Source organism: Sinohyriopsis cumingii, chromosome 9, assembly GCF_028554795.1.
Source record: "Sinohyriopsis cumingii isolate HCF-2022 chromosome 9, ASM2855479v2, whole genome shotgun sequence".
NCBI classification, from domain to species: Eukaryota; Metazoa; Mollusca; class Bivalvia; order Unionida; family Unionidae; genus Sinohyriopsis; species Sinohyriopsis cumingii.
In genome coordinates this window covers 66,863,345-66,883,172 of record NC_142969.1, presented here as the reverse complement: position 1 = coordinate 66,883,172, position 19,828 = coordinate 66,863,345, and the positions used below count along the sequence as shown (strand labels likewise).

Sequence of the window (19,828 nt, the reverse complement as noted above, 5' to 3'; positions counted from 1 at the left end):
TTTAACATCATACAATATTTCTTTTATTACTTGCATGTACATAAGACCATACTTTTAGGCCACACATTGTCATAATTCTAAGCATCCACAATTCGTTTCTTCAAATAGGGAAATAATTGAATCAAAAGAAATTATTTTATTTGACTTCTGTTTCCGTCCTAGATTGTATATCTACTGTCTTCTCACAATTACCTTCTCACAATTATCAGAAGTATTTTTATCATTAAAATTAAAATCAGTATTAGTCCCTATATATAAAGTGCACAGGCCAAGACATAAAATTAATAATGGGAAATGATAAGGCAAAATATTTATTTTCCTTTCGTTAAATTATTTTCCATTTCAGGAGGTGTATGTATGTGTGTGTGTATATATATATATATATATATATATATATATATATATATTACAAGACTACTATTTTCTCAGACTGCCCTGGTGGTCTAGTTGCCCAGTGTCAGGGTAATGTGACCAAGAGGGATATCATGCCACATGTCTACATCATGATGCCCCAGTGCTTGACACCACTATAAACAGGCCCCTGGTGGCTGATTGCTGTAAGACATCACAAGCTCAGGGTTTATACACTCTCATTAATATTGCCAACACGTAAGGCCCATAAAGCTAAAGAAACCCGAATAACTCACAGAAACCTGGGTAACTGTCATTATATTCCATTGCTATTCAATTCCTACATTTGTATCATAGGAATTATGGTACATAGAGGGTTCTGAATTAATTGGAGTGAGATCCTCAGCTGATTTCTTTACCTTCTCGCATATCATTCTACCATTATTGTTTCTATTCCCCACCCCACCCCAACCAGCACTTCATAGACAGAATAATTTCTTGCATTATGTTTGTTTGGTAGTTGGCATGCATGACTATAAAAAAAAATTCCCATGCTAAATTCACAGAGAATAATTGCATTTGGTTTTTTTCCTCTCCAGTTCAGTACAGTTACAAATGTAGAAATGGCTAAAAGAACAGCACACTCCTTTCCCAACCCCACCCCTGAGTTGAAGCTACGAAACCGTAACTGTCTACTTCTCCCAAGTGCGGGTCCTGTATTGAGGAAAATATGTTGTCTATTTCAGCAGCTTCAAACAATGTATATATGCTGACTTACTTTCATGGTGAGAACAGGAGAATGACAAACATGAAGGCAATCTACATGCTAACAGATTTAAGACAGAAAATATTTGTTGACCAAGTGAATGACAATGACATTAATATCAGTCAAGTAGAAAAAGCAATTGTGGTTATTTGTTAACTGAAAGAGGCTTGAGGATTTATTCAACAAACTAAATGTTTCATAGAACTAATGCCATGTTTGTGAGATGTAACACATCTAATGGAACAAATTTGCCTTAAACGTCCACATGATTCAGGGAAGACAGATTCTTAAATATTTCTTACAGCATCTGCGTAAAATATTAATATTTAACTGGGACACATGCGGCCAAAGTTCAGTCCCATCAGTGTTTGCATTGACTTAAAGAAGAAGGCTTACATCTTTCCTTCAAAATACTTAATACACTTCATGGTGAGCTACCATTGTTCTAATAATGACATTAGTGGTTAAGCAGAGAAGAGGTTTTGAAAGGATGCATAAATCATCTTCCAATAATAAAAATCTCTTTTAATCTAAATAGAAATTTAACATAAACAAGATGCCAATTAGTTCTTTTAAGAGCTTGTTAAACACAAAAATTACATTGTACACAAAATATGATAACAGTGTAACATGTAAAGGACACATACAATGCAAAACCCTGGAAAGAACCACCAACCCAAGAAAAAACTACTGGCAAGCTTTCTCCCATACCGACATTGGCTGAATCCGAGACTCAAACCTACGCAGATAGAGGTAACTAGTATGCACAAGTACTACTACTACTAATAATAATAATTGAAATCCGAATATTTTTTTAGTCTGGATAAATGTATCAATGGAAAATACCACATACTGTGACAAAAATGCATTAAAAAAAGAATACAGGTGAAAAAAAGCTCAAGTCGATTCACTGCAGAAAAGGTAAGTTTTCTGAGCTTTCTTGAATTGTGTTGCAGGTACATTATGATTAAGTTGAAGAGGCAGACTATTCCAGAAATTTGGGCCCTGGTAATCATAAGGATGCTTTCCAATGTATTTTAATCTAACATTGGGAATAATGATGATATGAATACAGGAGATGAGTGCAAGTGTCTGGAAAGTGTATATACACGATGAACTCAACAATGTACTTAGGGTTTGACACATAGAAAATGTAACAGAGAAGTCATTTTTTATTTAATCCTTGATATAACCAGAAGCCTGTGAAGGATGCCGCGCATAGAAGATAAGTACTCACTGATAGGTTTTCATTGACAAAACAAAGAGTATTTTGCACCTTTTTGATATTTTTTAAAAACTATGGGGTAAAAACAGAGAGACTTGAATCGAAATAATCAAGTAGAGAATTTATAATGTAAAAATGCATATTGAGGAGATGAATCCAGTGATACATCGCTGATGAAAACCAGTTGAGGCATTTGTGAGAAAATTGTGTTCATACAGGATTAGGGTTACAGTTTTCCGGTAGTAACGTACAAACAGAGTACCATTTTGGATACCATATTCACTGAAATACTTGTCTCATGGAGTCCGATAAAAAGGTATTTCGTTAATGAAAATTGGTCGAGTGGTTTATGAGAAAATTGAAATCTTGTGATTTCCCATTTGTTTAGATAGGTTATGGTTAGGGTTACGGTTTTCTGGTATAACGTACGAACAGAGAGTACCATTTTGGATACTGTATTCACTGAAATACTTGTCTCATGGAGTCCGATAGATAGATATTTCGTTCATGAAAACTGGTCTAGTGGTTTATGAGAAAATTGAATATTTGTGATTTCCCATATGTTTATATAGGTTATGGTTAGGGTTACGGTTTTCTGGTATAACGTACGAATGGACCCGGCAATTTTAATGCGCTTTTTGCTGCAGTATGTGTCATAGACCCCGATAGATAGGTATTTCTTTCATGAAAATCGTCAAGTGCTTTGGGAGAAAATTTGATTCTTGTGATTTCCCTTATGATTATCATAGGTTAGGGTTAGTGATGCAGTTTTATGATGATACGCAAGAATGGACCAGGCAATTTTTATGGTCTTTTCACTGCAATACGTGTCTCAGTGAGCCCGATATATAGGTACTTGGTTCATGAAAATCGGTCAAGAGATTTTGGAGCAAAAATTAATTTTTTGTCATCTTGTGTTAGGATTTAGGGTTACCAATGAAGTAACTATTTTCCCCAAGATCTTGGGAATTTTTCAAGCGCTTTGCTTTGCTTGATCTGCCTTGGGTAAACCTATGTAAAGATGGTGCGTATGTCTTTCTGCGACCTGCAGCAGCCATTATAATGCGAAATGAGTGTTTGGTATTGTAGTGAGCAGATGGATCATCGGAGTTTTATGATACCTGTATCCAACGACGGATCTTAAAGAGATAAATCTATTAATACTTTGATGAGATAGACAGCTTGATTTTTTGGCTAAGTTATAACCTTTCCAATAAAATTTTGACTAAGTCATTTTTAGATGAATTTCATCTTTTTTGGTGAATATTTTGGTAACCCCATTGAATTGCTTGCTGACGTTGGCCCAACCAGATGAGCCCAGTAAATATGCATGCTGAGACACCTAGCCTATGAAGGTTGCTTGAGGGCTTATGGAGTTATTTGGATTCGAGTGACAAAACATACCATGTACGACATAAATTGCAATCAAGCCCGTCTTGCAAACTAGCACCATAAGACGGTCTGCTGGAGGTACACTGGCCAAGTTGCCACATCAATATTTTCTGATTATCTCGAAACCGCCTTGGAATTTTAACATGCGGTTTGCTTTGCTAGATCTGCCTTGGTGAGACAAACATAAGGATGGTTTGTCCGCATGTCTGCGACCTACAACGCCCCCATAATGTGAAACGAGTGTTTGGTACTAAGGTAGTGGACAGATCGTCGGAATTCTATGATACCTATGTCCAAAGGTGTGTCTTCATGAGAGTAATCCAACAATACCTCATTGGTGAGAACCGGTCGATGCATTTGTTAGAAGGTCGGATTCTTGTGACTTAGGGTTAAGGTTTAGTGTTAGGGTTATGTGCTTCTAGTAATAACGCAATGACAATATGATTTGGATGCACCTTTTACAGCAATACGTGTCTCATGGAGCCTGAAAGATCGGAACTTGGTTCATGAAAATTGTTTTTAGTAGTTTGGGAGAAATTTGGATTCTTGTGATTTCCCATCGATGTAGCATTGGTTAGGGTTAGGGTTACAGTTTTCTGTCAATAGCCTACGAACGGATGGGGTAATCTGGATGCAGTTTTCAATACGATACATGTCTCATGGAGCCTGATAGATAGGTAATTGCTTCATGAAAATCAGTCCAGAGGTTGTGTAGGAAAATGGATTTTGTCATTTCAAGTTAGGGTTAGGGTTATCTGTGAAGTAACATCAATATTTCGGTAACTCGTGAAATTTTGTCATGTGGTTTGTTTTGCTAGATCAGCCTTGGCGAGGCCTAATTAAAAATGGTTCGTCTGTATGTACACAGTCCCCTATAATGTGAAATGAGTGTTTGGTGCTGTTTCGGGCGGATGGATCAACGGGGTTCTATGATACACATGTCGATTTTGTCATAAGAGGTTTCCTATGCTGGATAAAGGTAAGTCTGTAATCATAGTTAATCATATGGAACTAAGTTGTATCCCTGGTATTGATGATACGTCAAGTACTAGACTTACTTGGTGGTGTTCACACCAGTTACACGTATGCAAAGTTTTTGTTTTATAAAATTTCAATTAATCTGCAGATGATAATTCCTATTGAAAAATATGTAACATACAGGTAATGACCATTAAATGTTGTTTTCTGCTAACATCGTCAACACTCCCAGGACTCAGGAATATGATGTCAAGAATTTTGTTGTATCGGTTACTTTAATATATATATATATATATATATATATATATATATATATATATATATATATATATATATATATATATAATTGATCGGATGTTTATTGTATCGATAGTAGTAAATGTAAATAATTACTTATGGGAGGATTTGTAAATGATTAGTATACAGTGGCTTAGATCATGAGATTACTCGTCTGTTGAATTGAAAACTGTTCTTTGTCGCCATCGGGCTAGAGAAGTGACCGGCGTTTATATGACCGGGTTTGGGGGGGGGGTCACAGTCGCTAATGAAAGATACGAGTACTGGATGGATGATAGTCATTTGCTGAACGTACGTGCTTGCGGTGTTTGTTAATGCACCTTATCTCTTGTAAGGCGTGAACTCGTATTTACCTAGGTGCAACAGAATTAGTGAAGAGTTAGTGTCAACTATGTTTTTCTGGGTCATACGGATAAAGAAAAATCCAAAACCAATGTGCACATACACTAGAAATAACAGGACATAGCATACAGTACAGACGCTCAAAATATAGATAACAGAAGAGCAGAGAGATACAGTGAGCAAGACAGTGAGAGACAGAGCGAAAGAAAGCACGAGACAAAGCAAGATAGTGAGTGAAAGACTGCGAGCGAGAGACAGGTGCAGAGAAGCGAGATGCAGAGCACGAGAGACAGAAAGAGAAAACGAGAGCGTGAGAAAGCGAGTGAGACAGAACAAGTGATATCAAGCAAGAAAAGCAGAGAAAACCTAAGACAAAGTTATACAGGGAGAAGACGGATAGAAAGAGTAAGTGGGACAGAGCAAGAGGGACCCTCTCACTCGATTGAACAAGAGAGCAAGAGATAGAGAGAAAAATAGATATATACATAGAGAGAGCACGAGACATACATATGGAGACAGAGTGAGAAAGAGACAGAGAATCTATGTTGGGGTTTGGACCGAGACAAGGCAATCCCAGTCAAGGGGTTACATTATTTGTCTCCCCACGAGGCTTGCCGAGGGGGATTTCCGAGTCTCGGTCCAAAACCCAACGAAGATTCTTTTTCTCACCCAATAATTTCCTTTAAAGTAAAAAATAACTTCTCACTTTTGAAAAATAGTTTACGTGCAAATATTTACTTGGTGCATTAATACAAACGTGTACGAGGACTGTGGCATGACCGTGTCATCTAAGTACACAGTAGTTATGCATGAGCCCAAAAAAACCCCCAAAACAACATAAAACGTTGCATAGTATTGAAGTATTATTACATTTAATATATGAATGTTATATGAAATTAACAAGAAATAACTAATATTTATTACAAGAAAATTTTTCATTTTCATCAGATCTGATTTAGAAAATTACGTTGTAAATAATGGAACGATACTGGGCCCACACTTCTGTTGTAGTAGTAGAGGCTATGTGCCAACGGATAAATGATTCATTCTGGCTGGTAAGTGCAATATTTGTCGTTAAATATTGTAAGTATATTTTTGATTCAACTGGGGCACAATGGATATGCTTAACAAAATTAGAATAAAGCTTGTTTGACATAACACATTTCTGGCTGTTACTAAGTTTTCTGTAGTTGTTAAGAGAGTTGGGAGGCTATGAAATGTATAGGTCTATAGTCTGTGTGCACAGATCAGTGTTTTCTGTCATAGTTCATTTCACACAGCAATGAGAATTTTGTCCCATCTGTAGCACAGTAAATTGTCATGTGTCATTAATTGTTGCAAACAGATTATTGTTTCACACGAAGTATCTAAAACTAGTTAGGTAGCTTTAGCTACATTTAATGACGCTGACCTGAAAATGTACTGAGCAATGCCTGCATATGGGATAAAATTTACTATGCTGTGTGGAACAAACTAGCATAATATCAAAAATCTCGACATTGTATGCATGTGTATCACTGTCTCTCTCTCAAAATGTTTTTGTATGGTGTGTTCTCAAAGATGGATTGACATAAGTTGCTATGTTATTTGTATATATTTTTGTTGTTTGATTTTAGAACAACTACGTCAGGCACAGCAGCAGACAACAAGGGTTTCTTTTTTAAAAAGTAGTTCTGAGTGCATGGACACCTTGACTGAGACGACTAGACTGAGATAAGAAAAGTAAGGTTAGCAAAACAGCTAGATTTTTCTGTCGCATGGGTGAGAAAAACAAAATAATAGCTATTTGAAACTTTTATTATGTATTCCCAGCCACAAGAACAGCATAAAAGAATTTAGGAAACAATAATTTTCAACAGTGTTAACATCAATAGAGCGGTTCAAATACAAATATTGAAAATAAAGTTTTATAAATGTTCATCTCACGAAGACGTATGATGAGTTTCACTATAAAACGATACAACAGACGACAGCTGATAATATGAAAAAGAAACATTAGTGGGTCAATATTCGAAGCACAAATAGCTCTGGTCAATTTCACGTGGACATCATATAACAGCAAAATCAAGACCCATTTATTGATGGGATAGAAATGTAAATAAAAGTTTGGGGTTAACAAAATAATTACTGACTATATACCATGATGAAAGGAGGGAGAAAAATTTTTTAATACTGTTTAGACTAACTGCATTTTAAGGAGCCGAGCAGTGAGAACCATTAACTATGTCATCATGTCCAGTATGAATTGACTTGCAGTCACTCTAGAATTAGTATTGGTGTGAGAAAATAATAAATAAAAGGAAAACAAACTGTCCAATATATGGAAATATTCTTAATTGGAACAGCTATCAAATTTATTACATCAAAAAAATGAAAAGATTTCTGACTCTCTATTGACTAATACCACAAATGTTGTGTCAGTTAACAATCATGAAAATAAATGAAGAAAAGACATTAAGTGTATGTGTGTATGTGTTTTAGATTTTTAACTCATCATTAAAAAAATTTTCAGTCACATCGCTATATCTTCAGTGTGACAGTTTGCAGTGATGTCAAGCACTGGGGCATCATGCTGCAGATATGTAGCATCATGCCCTACCCAGTCACATTATTCTGTCACCAGGTCAATCAGTCCTAACACTAACCTCTTAATACTAAGTTCCAAGTGAGGCAGCTGCTAGTACCATTTTTATAAGTCTCTGATATGACTCGGTCAAATGTCATTCATTCTTACCAGCATGTACAATACCAGTGCATTGTCTATTTACTGATATGTATTGATTAGGGCTGAAAGCAGCCCCAAGTTTTGTACATACAAACAATGGAAGCAGACAGTGCTGTTTTACACAAGAACAAATTTCACTGACTGGAGGATAGAGTTTCCCCCAAGGAATCTGCTATTTTGAACCATTCAATTGATTCCTTGAAACCATTTTATGTGCAACTATGATAGCTTTTCCACAGAATGCATCTGGATGGATTGTTTTCTTATAAAGCATGTGCAAGATGAAGAAAAGTTGAATAAAATGTTACAATTAAAAAAAGCTTAAAACTAAACCGGACTATAGCATGGAATATGATAAATAAAGAAATGGAACGATTCTTGGCTGCAGAAGTTTCTGTGGCACGATACCCACAAAGATCGAACAATTGCAGCTTGCAATGCATGTAAGAGATGGCCCTGATACCAACAAAAACCAGCGGATTGTTTGCAGAACAGGTTATCACAAGGAAAGATGCACTGTTAACAAACCAAAAAGTGCAAAGCACAATACATGTCAATTAAAATGTTTTAGTGAAAAGGTCAAATCTGATAAAGAAGATGTGGGTGATTTAGATAGAGTGATCAATAAATACAATGTGAGCCAAACTGAGCTTTACAAGAATCTGTTTAACACAGCATATACTATAGCAAGGCTGAGAAAATTTTTTGCAGACGATAAAATTTTGGTGAGGTACAAATAAAAAACCTGTAAATCTGATGACCTACTGACAAAAGTCGAGGATATAATATATAGAGCTAAATTCTTATTTGTCCTTTCAGATGCTACTATCGATTCTGCAGCAGTTAGAGACTGGGAATGCATTCTTGTTAAAGTTGTAGACCCTAATAATAAAAGTACAAAACTAAGAGAAAATGAAATATCCGGTGTGTTTCAGCTGTCACAGATGTCAACTGCATGCATTTATATGGTGCAGCTTAATAAAAGTAAACTTTTTAACAGTCCTGCCTTCCACTATGAAAACAAAGACAAGAGGGTCATTTATACAGACAAGTCAACTTTTTAATTTACTTGCCCATTGTCAATGTGTTTTTGACAAAAGTTCTGCACCCCTGTTCTCTCTCTGTGCCATATTATTTTGCTACTGCATTTAGAAATACAATATAATACTATGTACTATTGTTGAGCTACTAGTTTGTGGGATGGATCCCATAACTATGGCTACCTTTGTATGGAAAATAATAATAAAGAAAACAAATATTAATAAAACTATCAAATGGGCATACAAGGAAATGTGATGCTATTATAATTAAACAGTGACAAGAGTATTTTACTCTTCAATATGGCTAGAGCAGAGATGGGCAAACATTCCAGTGCAAGTGCCACATACCCAAATTTACACCCTGTCGCGGGCCGCATAGTTCATTAAGTAAAATAATTAATATTTGAAATAGCAAAAACAAAAGGTTTTTCTAAATAACATCATAACTAATTTTCAGTTGTTAATATGTTGTTAATATTTGAAAACTTAAACTTCAAAAGAAGCACATTTATTTCATAAACAGAGTAACATAAACAGAGTCAGTGTGAATGGTGACTTGTTCCTAGGCTGCACGAAAACCCTTGGTGGGCCTCAGGCCGTAGTTTGCCCACCCCTGGGCTAGAGTGTTAAAACCCTAAAAACTTGTATACTATACACATAAGGAAGATATTATCACAATCACAAATAAATTTTATCTAAATCCAGAAATTTTTGGTTAACATAACTTTAGCAAGGGATCCTAATATGTGCACAAATACAATTTCAAAAATAGGATGATAAGAAGGTATTTCATGTACACTGTATACATGATTATCAAAGTTTAAAAATGTTGCATTAACTAAAATTCCAAAAACAAAATCTGACGCATTTTCTTCACTGCTGTCCACTTCTATTTTAAGTAATGTAAATATGAAAAGTCCCCCTCTACACTAAACAATTTGGAAAAGTGGATACATTGATAGCAGCATCCTCAAACAGTTGAAGCTGCTTTTTTTTTTGAATCCATGAACTGGCACTCTATCAAGTGAGTGATCATGTCATGTTCAATGCAAATGGCTTTATGTGATTTATCCAAATTGGTTGTAAACACAGTTTTTGCAATGGTAACTTCTGATAAATCACATTTTCTTTCACAACTGTATTGCTAACAACTGGTGGATGTAATGAGGTTTCCTGCAGTAAAGAATTGGACATGGGAGATATAACTTCTGTGTTGTCATCTTGTATCCAGTTTTCTCATAGAAGCTGTATCTTTGAAATAAATTCTGCAGTTTGCTACTCAAATTCCTGAGCACTGCATTTGTATAGCATTCATAAGTAGTGTATGGACACTGGTGGCATTTTGAAATATTCATCTCATAAATGCAAATACAGTTTGGATCACTATAGACAGAGAAATAACGTGAATTGTGTCTGTAACCAGCACATGTCTTACAACTTAATTTTAAAAATGTACAATGTGATGTAGTTATGTTCAAGGGGAAAAAAAGTAGAAATTTTTCTCATTCAAAAGTGGTGATGACTGCCATAACCTAGGGGCAAAAAAAAAGAGCTAATATAGTACTCTAGGAAAAAACAATACCTGTGAACCTATACTGGAAAATGCAACCAATACAACTTCATATCACATATTTCCAAGTTAAAAACACCAAATATATGATACATAAATTTTAATGCATTTATGTAGCCAATAAGAAAATTAACTGGGTTAAATTCTGAACAGGTATTTCAGAGTTTTGGCATAAATGCTTAAGAAACATGCACATAATCTTCTCCATTTCCCTTACATGAGGAACATGTCTGCACAGGTAATGGTTCGAAAGGAAGTCTTCCTTAGTGAATTTCACAGGACACTCAGAACAGCTGAATACCTACAATGAAAGAGCAGTTTCAACAGTTATAATGTTACTGCAAAAGGAAAAGGACATAAATGATAACCAAGCTGCATTATTTTAAATAACAGTTTATTATTTGCTATATTTCTAGAATAGTGATTGAAAAATTGATCACATCTAAAGATAAGAGTTTACCTTTACTGGTCAACTGTAAAAGCAGTAGTCACAAAACAATATAGGATATGGAAATACAGATCAAACTTTATATTTTCTACGTACCTTTGCAGGGGCAATTCTCTGGAATAATCTTTCATTTTTGGTTACTGGTTCGTAAAGGCAGTATGAATGTGTTGATCCTTAAAAAAAATTATATGATGGCAAGAAATGATGGCAACCGGTAACAACAAAAAATAATGTCAACATTACTATGGTCAGATGTAAAAGTTTAATACACCCAAATAAATTTTTTATTAACTACCATTCTAATTACCACATTATCCTTAATTTCATTTTCAGAACAGACATTACTTTCACAGTAGTTGCAACAATAAACTATAATACCCCAATTATAATCAAGTCTTTTCTTAAATTATTGGTTCAAAAAATAACTTTCTGACTGATACAATCATACATTGACACTGAACAATTCCCTTGTATATGTTATGAATAACTGTTTGTGATATTACAGGAATAAACACCAATATTCACTATTATCTCATATTGATCGAATCAGCATAAAAAGGTATACATCAGTGCACACATTTAAAAAGATATCTTCCTTACAAAAAAAAACTAACAGAACGAAATTATTCAAAGTATCAGCAAACCTGATACAAAAGAAAAAGACACCTGTTAAAAAAAGAGACCATATAAATGTGTCTCTGGTGGAATTATAAATGTCAAAATAAATATGCCTTTCAAGAAAGAAAAAACAATTGAAAACTAAGAAAATGCTAACAATATGATAAGGATACACCCATGGGCTGTAATGGGTGGAATTTGGAGAATATTTATGTTGAACTATAAAAGAAATTAATTTTTAACAAATATGCATACAAATGTACTTTCCATTATTATAAACATTTTGCAAATATATATGCAGTTTATGAACAAACTATAATATACAATGATATTACTGGCACTTTCAGTTTTCTCCTAGCAGAAATGAATAAGCCATTATCAATGTATGTTGGTATCTATATTCAGTATATAATCAATAAGCGTTAACGGTTCTCAAATTACTTAGTAATCATGTTGTAACAAAGCAGCTTCACAGCCATTAGTAAATTACTATCAGCCAACATTGGCATAATTTTTCATTATTTTCCTACTCAAGTAAAATCACAGGGACTTTCGCTGACCATGGCTTTGGACTAATTTTGTTTGTTTTTTTAAAATACATAAACTGAGTTAATATTAGTATTGACAATATTAAAAACTTTTCCTAGGTACCAAGGCAATGATGTAATGGTGGTGGAATTGAGGTTTTAATACCAATGTTGACACTTAAATGGTCGTATATGGCTGACAGTCTTAATGGTGGGGAAGTAAAATGGATACATCGAGGAAGCAGACCTGCCAACCTTAACAAGGTGTCAGTATCATAGTTGATTTTTTCCATAAGTTAGGTCAGTTTTCAGTAAGATGTAATAAAAAATAATGTTCTGCTATTGTCAATCTGGAAAATATGTATTTTAAAAGTCCTGAAGTGTGATTCAAGGCTGGTGTACCAAAGGAAAATATCGTGTTTAATAAAGGTAAAACTAAATCACAGAAAAATAAGAAAATCATAAGTTTAACTATACCATAAAATATGGATCATGGAAGTTAGGCCATAGATAGAACTATCAGTGAACCAAAAGCATACATCTGTTAATTTCAAGGCGCATTTCTAATGACAATTATTGTAATATCTCACCAATGGCACTGGACATAAAAATGCAGATCAGTAGTTATTTTTTATAACTGTCCTAGAGGTAAAGCTTGTTCCCATTCTTCAATAAAATGGAAAGAAAACTGTTCCTGCAAAAGTGATAAAATATAAAAAATTAAAATGTTTAAATAAGTAATTATTTTCATTGCTACTAAACCTTAAATATCATGTATATTCCAGAGAACAGTAAATAAAGAAGTGGAAAACAAAATATATTCTGAACATTCAATTGTTCTCCACGAATTACTCATATGATAATCAAGATGGCCTTAAAAATGTAACAGTGAATACAGAAAACTGGGTATATTATAGGGGGGTTGGGTTATCATTCACCAATGGTCACGTTTTCACAACTTAAACATAAAGAAATTCATGGTAAGTAACCATTAACATGGTTAGGTTACCAGAAATAATTGTTTTTTATTTATGACTAATGCAGTAGGTGGTTTTGAGAGTTCCTCTTCCAGCTTCACATGCCACTGCTGAAATACATTTCTTCAATAGTGGTTAGCAACCAACAAACATAACTTGTTGTCACTGTTACTATGCACAAGATTATTTTAATATGTTACCCAGTATATAAAATATTTCAGCCAAAAAAGTACAATTGTAATAATGAATCAGTTAATTCTGTCATTACAAAGTTACTATAATCATGGTTAAGGTCTTCATAAGGACCAAAATACTGTTATCTGCCACAGTAGATTTTTCTAGACAAAATATTTTCATAGCGTAACTTGTTTCATTTTTTTCTGTGATTTCACCAATTTGTGCTGACAGTAGCATGTGATTCACATTTTCTAAAGTTTCAGTGCACTATTATTATGTTCAAAGATACATGAATGAGAAAAGAAATATCTGACAGTAACTGAGTCACACTTTTCAATGTAGACAAATACAAAAATCTTAAAAATGCTTCTTAAAAATCAACAAAATTACAGCAACATCCTCACTGACATTCACTAATATCTCATGCTGCTCTAACCTGCATAACAAAGTATATATCTGCAAAAACATTTAAATGGTTATCTTCCTGAGAATTATTTTTAACAGAAACAAATTTCTCAAAGTATCAGCATTAACTCTTGACACATAAGAAAAGGAAACCTGCTACAGTTAAATAAAAGACCATGTAAATGTGTCACTGGAATTATAACTGTAAAATTAAGTGCATGCCTTTCACGGGAAATAAAAAAAGAATAATATGAGAACAATATTATAATGATGGCTGCACACATGGGCTGTAAGGGGTGGAATCTGGTGAAGAATATTCACTCTAATATCAAAAACTTATTGTGAAATAAAGATGCATAAAAATGTAATTTCCATTATTATTAACATTTTGCAAATATGCAGTTTATGTAAAAAGTGTAAGATTCATATTGCTGGCAATGTCAGTTTTTCACATCCAGAAATGAATAGGCCATTCTCAGTCTATGTTCAGTAAATAATCGCTAACAGTTAACAATTCTCAGATGACTTAGTAATCATAACATAGCAAAGTAACTATACAGATGTCAGTAAATTACTATCAGCCAACAATAGCATCACTGATGATTATTTTTCCGCTCATGTAAAAATATCACATGGAAAAAGGGAAAAGACAAGAAAAATAAAAATATTAAACAGTAACAACTTTAAGTATGTAAACTTAAGCTGCATTTACCCAGGTTTCAATAGTCTGTAATAACACACACACACATAATGTATGTATTAATGAACACATGCACATTGGATAAACTTGAATCAAATACATAATCAGTGGGCACATTTTGTTTTTGTATGAGTGAACAGATTCAGTTTTGTCATCTACAGAATAAGTTAATATATGTTTTAACTAAGCTGCAAGATTGATTATATACTCTATAATTGGAAAATATAGCAGGCATGGCCTTGCATAATAGATTAGATGTACAGTACCAAACCTTAATTTTTAAGATGGCCAAATATTGTAATTTTTAGGTTTCATGTAAATTTTGGGCAAAATATAAATCAATTATTAGAGCAGTAAACAACATTGTTTGAATATTATATGTACAAATGAAGTAAAAATAAGTTAAGTACTCACAAAATTTTGAAACCCACTGGCTTTCATAAATACCCATAGGAAACCCAATACGATTTGTGTACCTTTGTTAAAAATTGAAAATTCCCATTGCACGAGTGTTGTATATATTCTTTTTAGTTGTTTTAGACTTTTGCAGGCCAGGCAAATGTTTTTTTAATTACAAAAAATATTGTTAGTAGTAACAATATAACAAATTTCTTTTCTAACATGTACATTCTTAAAATGAATTGAAATAAAAAAGAAACCAATTTGGTTAATAATGAACACATTTTGTTATGACTGAATAATAAATAGTAATTTTAGAAATAATACCATTATAGAAGGTAGGAACATACTGAGCTTTTGTACTGTGAATAAAGATATGCCACACTTAATGATTTTATTATATGCTGATGAAAGGATAATTTTACCATAAATTAACATGCACATTCTGAGATTACATTAACATTAAAAAGTGGCATGATTTATATCATCATTTGTAATGTAACTGACAGATAGCAATTCGAGTCATCGGAGAAAGATGTTTGTTTTATTTGATTTTTAATGAAGCTTTACCAATGTATCAGTTACATAACTATAAGGTTTCCTTGTCACAGTCTATAGCAGGGGTGCACAACCATTTTTGGCCAAGGGCCAGATTGCATTTTCTAAGACCACTTGAGGGCCACAGACACATTTCTTTAATATTATTACTGTTCACAGGCCAGATTTCTGTGTTGTTTTAATTTGTCCTGAGGGCCAGACAGAACAAGTCTGTGGGCCAGATTTGGCCATCTGGCCAGGGTTTGTGCACCCATGGTCTACAGTGATGTCTAACACATACTGAAGACATATTATATTAGTGCACAACTATTAGGCATTAGATAGCTATAGCAAAGAATGTTACTGCACAGATAAAGCTAGAGTATAATAATTTTGATCTATGAACAATAGATGTGTCAATGACTTTTAAAATTTCTGGGTGGGTGTAGATATGACATGATCATAAAAATCATGTTTTATATGAATAATTCCATGAAATCTTTGTGAAAACCCAGACATCATTCAAAAGTCGGAGCCTGGACAAGCCTGTGGTAGGCCTAACCTAACCTGTGACTATCAACCATAAAGTGGAACATGGATATCATAATTATAAAACATTATCAATATACATAAACAAATTATCTGTACTTTGGTCAGTCCAATTACTCTTAAGTAAATAATAAGTACATTAATAATTTTACCGGTCTCTTTAAAAAAAAAAAAACATGAGTTCGGACTTTTTAAAAAAACAAGTAGGGGCACAATATTATGATTTAACATGGACAAATTGCTGTAATGGAGATGCCATTCAAAGAAAAATTTAAAATGAAATAAATACCAAAGAACTTCAAAGAAATATAGACTGATATGACTATGTGACCTTATTCATGTTAAAAGCAAGTTTTAAGTAAAAACTATAATATATGTTAATCACTTTATCCTTGTAATCCATCAACTTAAGTTTCTCTCTGGATGGAAACTGCTTTACTACATCTGCATAAGACATACAGGTGGCACAGGTCCGAGGATAAAAAAAATTCAGCGCTATTTTATCTGCACCATGTCCACACAAACAACAAATGACTCCAATACCGTTTTCAATACATATGCACCATTTCTGTTTACATGGTGTCCATCAAGTGCTAAATGCATACTTCAATCAAACAATGGGTTGTAGTCAATACAATGGCGCTTATCACATTCTCGGCTTAAAAATGCCATCATTTAGTGCAGATCATTCTCTTTGTAAGTCTGCTAAAACAGTCGAGTTTCAATTCAAAGATTAAAGTTAATGGTGGTTCGAGGCAGAATTCCAAACATTGACCAACAGTGTGGGATTCGTTTCCAGCAGCTGATGAATAAAGTCTCTGTAACAACTGAAAGAAATGCACAAAAAGAATTAACTAAACTAAAATGTGACTAATAAATCTGAAAATTTCAGAAAATCACCATGCTAACTTCTGGTATTTGGAAATATAAACAAAATGATCCAAACATAGAAACATCTGCTACCCGGGTTATTTTGTTCAACTAACAAGCTCTAAGCAAAAATAACTATTCCATTTTGACATCATATGGCAAGATTTAGGAACAATGCATACTATTAAATTTTGTTGTAGCAATGTAAAAATTGTATGCAATGGTACAAATTTTCTCATAAAGTCATGTATATATTACCTAATTAATGTTACCCTCCTCGTGATGTTAAGCCTGTATATTTGTTGTATTTGGTGGGTTGTTAGTTAATAAATGTAGCTTGTTGGAAGCCGAGAATACCAAAATCGGTTACAAGTATGACAAGAATCTTGAATGAAATAAAGTTATTGAAACACTTTCTTCTATATTTGTATGTTTTTATTCATTTTGTTAAAGAAACATACTTCAACTTAATCCAATTATGGCGTTCCCAGCATAAATCACATTCCAGGCAAATGAAATGTAGGCCAACATAACTTGAAAATAGGTCCACATGTTTGTGGGAGAATTTGAATTTATTAGAAAAAGAGCACCAGAGTAAGAACAATCTCGCTAAAACATTATGACTTTAATTTGTAGAAAAGTGTTGATATGGGCTGTAAAAATGAGATATTTCTGAAATCTGACTTCTCATTATGATGCTAGGTGACACCAAAACATGCTACACAAGCACCATTAATTCGACAGTAAGACCTCGACCCCAAAACATAACAATTAGGGTCCATGTCTTAGACTGTAGGATGACTAGACAATATAAATGCTAAACATGCAAAAATATATAATTAGAGAGATTATTTGGAATTCATCACTAGCCAGTTCTACTCTGTAAGATCAATATAATAAATTAAATATACAATACAAATTTATAATAGTTCTGCTGCAAATTTTGGGCACAAATAATTACAAATGTTTCTACAGTAAAACTAACAAGTAATACCTTGCAAACAATGTTCACATCTTTTCCAACATCATTGGTACCTATGTAAAGAATCAGCAGGTCAGGTTTTTGGGCTTGGACAATGTCTAACACTTTGGATTTAAATATGGTGATATCTACAACCAATTTTGCACCAGGAATACACAACAGGAATAAGTTGGGACGATTCAGAATACCACAGAGTTGCTTCAACTTTGAATCACATGCAATGAAAATGATCGACGCTCTGGCAAGTATGCAGCAGCTATGTAAAATATACAATGAATATTAACTATTTAAAAGAAGTTGTTGTTGTTGTTGTGGGGTTTAACGCCATATTTCAGCACACGATAGGCTATGCATGGCGGCCAGTATTAATGGTGGAGGAAGAACCCGGAAAAATCCCTGGAAGAACCACCAACCCATGAGAAGCTACTGGCAAGCTTTCTCACATACACATGTTAACCGAATCCGGGACTCAAACCCACGCAGACAGAGGTGAGATAGCAGTGATCAGTAACAAAGAGTACTTTAGACCACTCGGCCCCTTTAAAAGAAGTAAATGTCTTTCTAAAAAGAAAATAGCAATGACACAAACATGAAATTATACGAATTTTTCACCCTATATCAAGTGTAATCAAAATCAAAGTTAATCATAAACACTTCAGAAAACAAACTACTATCTTGGAGTAGAAATGCGTGAACACTTATCAAATGAATGTAACTAATAAGACCGATTTAAATAATGGGAAACCTTTAATGTGATAAAAAATGCAAGGAACTTAGTCAATTCATTCATTGATTTATTGTTTTTAACCTGACTCTGAGTAGAGTGGAAATATCTTTGTCATCATATGCGCGTCTCATGCTGAACAAAGTTTTCAGTGTAATAGACGGATCCATTTCCAGTTTCTGGACAAGTCCATTTTCAGCAAAGGGGTGTATCACAACTACAGATGTACATACATATGTCATCTGCTTCCGATATTTACAGTGTCAAATCAAGCAAAGGAAAATAATGACAACTACAAATTTGCTTTTCATGTGGATTTAACAAGCAGTTTAATTTCTATATTCAAATATGCAGAGGGATATAATTCCAAATTCTCAACGTTACTTACGCAATTATTCAGCAGTTACCGAACAGGATGAACTACGTCGTTATGTTGTCTGAAGGAAATAAACTAGCCTATAGTGTATGCAATATGGCACCGTGTTAGTATGGGCAGTCCGTTAAGCATGAAATGGTGCAGGGGATGTCAGCATTAGGGCCATTCTGGTCACAGTCAGGTTATAAATTGTAAATCATGGTCACAGTCTGGTTATAAATTGTAAATCAATGATTCAATTGACTCAGTTCTATGCACTTTTTATCACATTAAACGTTCTAGTTTTTGAAATCTGAAGGGGGGTACAAAAACAAACGGGGATGTAGAGTCAGACTATAGTAGTATGTGAATAACTAAGCAAGCTAAACTTCTTACGAAGCAATCAAACGATAAGACATATAAATGAACAAAAAACTTAGCAATGTAAGTACAATATCAAATAAATTCAACCAATATTCACAGAAAGAGAAATTAAGTCAAACTGATAAAAGAATGAAACGAAAATTCAAATTGGTCTAGCAGTTGGTAACGTGACTATGGTCTATACAAACTAGTTTGTTAAATTTGAGTACTAAAATAAACTGTCAAATAAATGAAAGCTTAGCAGTTATAATTACCTGTATGTCTGATAATTTTTAAATATATATAAACGAAGAAAATTGTAGCTAAGATGCAGCAATTAATAATTGTTATTGCTCAAATTTGAAAGGTATCCACACGAATTTTGTTTCAAGCGCAAGCAGGAAGTAGAATTGATGGTTTATGGGATTGTTTCTGAGAGAATGTATTGTACAACCAATCAAAGCCATTGTTTTAGTTTGCACATTTGCATATCTGAATATATGAATATTTA

General features: G+C 33.7%; 1 long non-coding RNA gene across 4 annotated transcripts; it reads right to left on the bottom strand.

Moving 5' to 3' along the window:
- Nucleotides 1-6,201: 6,201 nt before the first annotated feature.
- Nucleotides 6,202-19,826, bottom strand: LOC149791946 (uncharacterized). Of its 4 annotated transcripts, none has more exons than XR_016423455.1 (6): nucleotides 19,593-19,826; nucleotides 17,888-18,131; nucleotides 16,567-16,850; nucleotides 12,870-12,973; nucleotides 11,231-11,307; nucleotides 6,202-10,987 (listed from the first exon to the last, which is right to left on the bottom strand). It is a non-coding gene; the product is annotated as an uncharacterized LOC149791946 (long non-coding RNA). The 4 variants fall into 4 exon arrangements; XR_016423454.1 differs by having other exon boundaries at nucleotides 16,409-16,850; nucleotides 19,593-19,825; XR_016423456.1 differs by lacking the exons at nucleotides 16,567-16,850; nucleotides 17,888-18,131 and having other exon boundaries at nucleotides 19,593-19,825.
- Between the last annotated feature and the right edge of the window lie 2 nt (nucleotides 19,827-19,828).